Source organism: Pongo abelii, chromosome 16 (genome assembly GCF_028885655.2).
Source record: "Pongo abelii isolate AG06213 chromosome 16, NHGRI_mPonAbe1-v2.0_pri, whole genome shotgun sequence".
In the NCBI taxonomy this organism is placed as follows: Eukaryota; Metazoa; Chordata; class Mammalia; order Primates; family Hominidae; genus Pongo; species Pongo abelii.
This window is the reverse complement of record NC_072001.2, coordinates 77199593-77205592: the sequence shown is the minus strand read 5'-3', so window position 1 is coordinate 77205592 and position 6000 is coordinate 77199593. Positions and strand designations below refer to the sequence as shown.

The 6000-nt window shown below is 46.9% G+C and overlaps 1 long non-coding RNA gene across 2 annotated transcripts in view; it reads left to right on the top strand.

Annotated features, from left to right (window-relative positions):
- Positions 1-2096: 2096 nt before the first annotated feature.
- Positions 2097-6000, top strand: part of LOC129050503 (uncharacterized) — a 23483-nt gene continuing 19579 nt past the window's right edge. For both annotated transcript variants that reach the window (XR_008514186.2, XR_008514187.2), the window contains exon 1: positions 2097-2910. This is a non-coding gene — a long non-coding RNA (uncharacterized LOC129050503). The remainder of the gene's footprint in view (positions 2911-6000) is intronic.

Genomic DNA, 6000 nt, shown 5'->3' with positions numbered 1-6000 from the left:
GGAGGCTTGGGCCGCAAAGGAGCCCACGGAGCTGGGGGGAGGCTCAGGCATGGCGGGCTGCAGGTCCTGAGCCCTGTCCCGCGGGAAGGCAGCTAAGGCCCGGCAAGAAATCGAGCGCAGCAGCTGCTGGCCCAGGTGCTAAGCCCCTCACTGCCCGGGGCTTGCGGGCCAGCCGGCTGGCCGCTCCGAGTGCGGGGCCCGCCGAGCCCACGCCCACCCGGAACTCGCGCTGGCCCGCAAGCGCCGAGCGCAGCCCCGGTTCCCGCCCGCGCCTCTCTCTCCACACCTCCCCGCAAGCTAAGGGAGCCGGCTCCGGCCTTGGCCAGCCCAGAAAGGGGCTCCCACAGTGCAGCGGTGGGCTGAAGGGCTCCGCAAGCGCGGCCAGAGTGGGCACCAAGGCCGAGGAGGCGCCGAGAGCGAGGGCTGTGAGGGCTGCAGGCACGCTGTCACCTCTCACCAGGAGGTCGAGGCTGCAGTGAGCCATAATTGCATCACTGCACTCCCGCCTGGGCGACAGAGCAAGAACCTGTCTTAGAAAGAAAGAAGCAGGGACTGAGCTGGGGAGGAAGGCTGGTGCCTGTGCCGTGGGAAGAAGGGCAAGGTGCTCTCAGAGTTGCTCTGGGAACAGGGACTCTGCCCCACGTTCAGAATTCATCCCAACTTTGGTCTGCATGCTGGGTATGAGGAGAAAAGTGGCCCAAGAGAAGCCCTAAGTCTCCATACTGGCTTCTGGACCCCATGGGAGCCCGAACCACAAAGCCATGCAGGTCACTCCAGAGGGCCCAAGTCGCCCCGAGGAGGAGAAGCAGCCCGGGTAGTGGCGTCCAGAGGTCTCCCTGGGAGCCTCGGCTCCTAGGTCAGAGCTCTCGTTTTTTTTTTCTGACCGGAACGCAGAGAAAGCCAGTCCCGAGCTTGTGGTGCCATCTTGTGGCGACACGGGAGATAGCTGGTTTCCTCTTTCCAGAGGCTGCTTTCCAGGGCCGGGGAGGGGCGGGGCAGGACAGTGAGCTGCTGTGGTAGAGTGACGGTGAAGAGCGGGGTCTAGGGAATATTCACCCAGCCTAGCCTTTCCCAAATGCATTGACACACACACTCACACTCACACACACACCCCTGTTGTACCTGGTCCAGGTGCGCTTGACAGGGTTGTGGGGGTAGAGAGGAAAGTGGGAGGCTTTGGCCAGGAGAAACTGGGGGAGACGGACTACTGCGTCGCCAGAAACTGCAGATTCTGGATTAAATCTACAAAATGAGGCATTCTGAAATCAAACGGCGTTTTAAGACCTTCCTAGGACCAGGTGCTATTACCTTTGGAAGTTCCTTCCCACACCTTATTAAATATTAAAATACACAGAATTCCTACGTTGAATATAACATAGCACTGTAAGATAACACGAGGTGATTTTTGTATGTTTGCCTTGGAAATTACTTGGCTAAGAGTAATTCATTTATGGTATAATTACCTACGCGTTCTCAGCCCTCCCTGGGTATTCATTTGCATTCTTAAAGTACAGTCACACCCCAAATAACGACGTCTCAGGTCAGTGATGGGCTGCGTATACGATGGCGGTCCCATAAGATTATAATGGAGCTGACAAATTCCTATCACCTAGTTACGTCATAGCGGAGCTAACATTTTAGCTGACACAAAGCATTACTCATGCAAATCTATGACGGAAGAAAGAAACAAACTCGGCAAACCACCATGGACATACTTCTGAAAAGACGGACACTTCTTCAAGAAGTGCCTCAGGCAGGTCCTTTAGGAGAGATTCCAGAAGAAAGCACTGTCCGCTGGGTGCGGTGGCTCACGCCTGTAATCCCAGCACTTTGGGAGGCCAAGGCAGGTGGATCGCCTGAGGTCAGGAGTTCGAAACCAGCTTGGCCAATACGGCGAAACCCCGTCTCTGGGCATGGTAGCGCGTGCCTGTACTCCCGGCTACTTGGGAGGCTGAGGCTTGAGGATCCCTTGAACCTTGGAGGTGGAGGCTGCAGTGAGCTGAGATCGTGCCACTGCACTCCAGCCTGGGCGACAGAGTAAGACTCTGTCTCAAAAAAAAAAAAAAAAAAAAAAGACAGAAAGAAAGGAAAAGAAAAAAAGCATTGTTGCAATAGCAGGTGACAGTTCCATGCGTGTTGTTGCCTATGAAGAACTTCCAGTGGGACAAGGTGTAGAGGTGAAAGACAGTGATATTGATGGTCCTGACCCTATGTAGGTTTAGGCTAATGTGTATATTTGTGTCTTAGTTTTTAACAATAAGGTTTTAAAAGTAAAAATAAAATAATTGAAAAAAAGTTTATAGAATAAGGATACAAAGAAAGAAAATATTTTTGTATAGCTGTATAATGTGTTTGTGTTTTAAGCTAAGTGTTATTATAAAAAGTCAAAAAGTTTAAAAAATTTTAAAGTTCATAAAGTTGTAGAAAGCTAAGGCTAATTTATTACTGAAGAAAAACTTTTTTTTTTGAGACAGAGTTTTGCTCTTGTTGCCTAGACTGGAGTGCAATGGCACGATCTTGGCTCACTACCACCTCCGCCTGTCAGGTTCAAGTGATTCTCCTGCTTCAGTCTCCTGGGTAGCTGGGATTACAGGTGCCCACCACCATGCCTGGCTAATTTTTTGTATTTTTAGTAGAGATGGGATTTCACCATGTTGGCCAGGCAGGTCTCGAGCCCCTGACCTCAGGCGATTCACCCACCTCGGCCTCCCAAAGTGCAGGGATTACAGGCGTGAGCCACCACGCCCTGCCGAAGAAAAATATTTTTAATAAACTTAGTGTAGTAGCCTAGGTTACAGTGTCTTTAAAGTCTACGGTAGTGTACAGTATTGTCCTAGGCCTCCACATTCATTCACCACTCACTCACGGACTCACCCAGAGCAACTTCCAGTCCTGCGAGCTCCATTCATGGTAAGTACCCTAGACAGGTGTACATTTTAAATATTTTATATGATATTTTTACTGTGCCTTTTCTATGTTTAGCTATGTTTAGATACACAAATACTTATTATTGTATTATAATTGCCTACAGTATTCAGTACAGTCACATGCTGTACAGGTTTGTAGCCTAGGAGCAATAGTCTATCTCATATAGCCTAAGTGTGTAGCAGGCTACACATCCCAGAGTGTGTAAGGACACACTCTGATGTTTGCACAACATTGAAATCACCTAATGACGCATTTTTCTGATGGTATTCTTGTGGTTAACAGATACATGACTGTGCTGCAAGAGTTAACATCTAGTCTACAAATTCTTTTCAAAAGTAATGAAATTCTTATGAACACTACATTTAATAATTAAAGAGGCCAATAGAGAATTAATGACATAAATTAACAATCGATGACACTTTGTAGACATTTGATTAAACATTTATTAATTTGGATGATTCTGTAGTTTTTACATTTTGGAGCCAAGACTTTTCTCAGGTTTTAAACATTTATTTAGGTCCCTGAGAAGCTCATGGGCTCTCAGCATGTCCTTTGAGACCACTTCACCTGAAAGATAACTGAAAGATAACACCTACCCATAGGAAAGCTATGAAGAATAAAAATTGGATACTAGATGAAAGCACTTAGCATAGTGTCTAGTAAACACTGAGCACCTAATTAAAAGTAGTAGATGTTAGTAAATGAATCTGCACACACATACTCACAAACTCATTGATTCACTCGAACATTTTTTATTGGGCACTCACTATGTGCTGCACAAGGCAATGTTCTAGGTGCCAAGGATATAGTAGGGAACAAACCCACCAAGAACCCTGTCCTTGTGGAATTTACATTCTAGTTGGGAGAGCTAGACATAAGCAATAAGCATTAAAAATCAGAAAGGAGGCCGAGTGCATTGACTCCTGCTTGTAATCCCAGCTCTTTGGGAGGCTGAGGTGGGAGGATCGCTTGAGCCCGGGAGTTTGAGGCTGCAGTGAGCTAGGACCACACAACTGCACTCCAGCCTGGGCAACAGAGTGAGTCTCTGTCTCAAAATATATATATATATCTGTGTGTGTATATATATATGTGTGTGTGTGTGTATATATATGTATACATATAGGTATATATGTGTGTATATATATGTATACATATAGGTATATATGTGTGTATATACATATATATAGAGAGAGTGAGAAACAGAGAGAGAGAAAAATAAGAAAGGCATACAGTATGTTAGAAGGCCATGAATGCCTTGGGAGAGGGCCTAGCATGTTCTAGAACAGCAAGGAGGCCATTGTGGCTGGGATGGAGAGAGGGAGGAGAGTGGCAGAAGACCAGGCCAGAGGGGAAATGGGGCCAGCTCGTGTAGGACCTGGTAGCCACAGGAAGGGCTGTGTGCAGTGGGAGCTCCTGCAGGGTTCTAAGCAGAGGAACATGAGGGACTGAACATACATGTGTATCATGGCCAGACCCTGTGGAAACTAGAACTCTAAGCCTAACCTGCAGCAAGCTGCCCAGGAAACAAACTCCCTCATCTGGAATCCACAGCCCAGGATGCCAGTCTGCTGTAAGTCAGACGTGTAGGAAGCCAGATCACTATCTCCAGTAGCCTTCCAGGAAGCAAAACAATAACTTCTCTAACAATCAGCCCTCAAAGGCCAGGACTTGATTGAAAACTGGCAGCTTCCCTAATTTTTGTCCCAGCTTCCAACTTAGGGTCAGCAAGAGAAAGCCAAATATGCACCCACCCCTCCCCAGCCAATCTCAGAATCCCCTCCAAATTATCCCACCCAGCTTCTCCAGGCCAATAGCCTCCAGTCAGGGCACACCCCAAGCCTTCCCCCACCTCCTCCCCCCCCACCTCCCCCACTATAAGGCTCAGCCTGACTTTGAGTCCCTACAAAAATGCAAGTGATGCTGGCTGACTCCCTTGCTATAGCAAGTTCTGAATAAGTAGCCTTCATGTTTCTCATTTGATTGGTTTTTTTTTTTATTTCTACAAATGGTAGGATCTGTCTTACGAAGCTTCTTTATTGAGAATAGACTATGTAAAAGCAGGGAGACCCATTAAGAAGCTGTTGCAAGACTCCATCTCAAAAAAAAAAAAAAAAAAAAAAGAAGCTGTTGCAATAATCCAGGCAAGAGAAGAGGGTGGTGTGGACCAGGCTGGTAGCAGGGCAGGAGTTGGACTCTGGTTATTTGTATTCTAAGTTGTTAATTTTGAAATAATTGTAGGGTCACAGAAGGTCACAAGGAATGTAGAGAGAAGTCCCATGTTCCCTACCGCTCATATGAACAACTCACATAACCAGAGTACAGTATCTAAATGAAGAAATGGAACATCGGCACAATCCATTGAGTTTATTCAGATCTAACCAGTTATGCACGCACCCATTTGTGTGTGTGTTTGTGTGTGCCTGTAGGAAATGGGAAATCATGTATACAGTGAGAAAAATAGAGTTGACTTTTGTCCGTGGTTCTTGGCACAGCTTTTAAAACCCTCCGAAAATTTTCTGAGTTACAGTAATGTCTTGTTATTCATAACAAACCCCTTTCAACCATATCTGAGCTTATGCTAATGAGGACCCTAAATAGTTTCTGGATGCAGGCTGCTCATCAGAAAGACTAAGCCATGATTGGTGATGAGAGGGTTGGAACTTTCAGCTGCACTCTCTGACCTCCAGGGAGTGGATAGTGGCTAGGGATGGAGTTCAGTCACCAATGACCAATGATTTCATCAATCATGCCTCTGTAATGGAACCTTCATAAAGTTCCAAAACAATGGAGTTTGGAGAGCTTCTGGGTTGGAACACATGGAGATGCTGGAGGGGTGATGCCCAGAGCAGGCAGGGAGGCTCTGCACACCCATCCCACAATACCCAGTCCTATGCATCTCTTCACTTGGCTGTTCCTGAGTTGTATCTTTTACAATAGACCAGTAATGGTTAAGTAATGTGATTTTCTGAGTTCTGTGAGCCATTCTAGCAAATTATCAAACCTGAGGAATGGGGGTCACGGGAACCTCCAAATTTGTAGTTGGCTGGACAGAAGTGTGGGTAACCTGGGGAC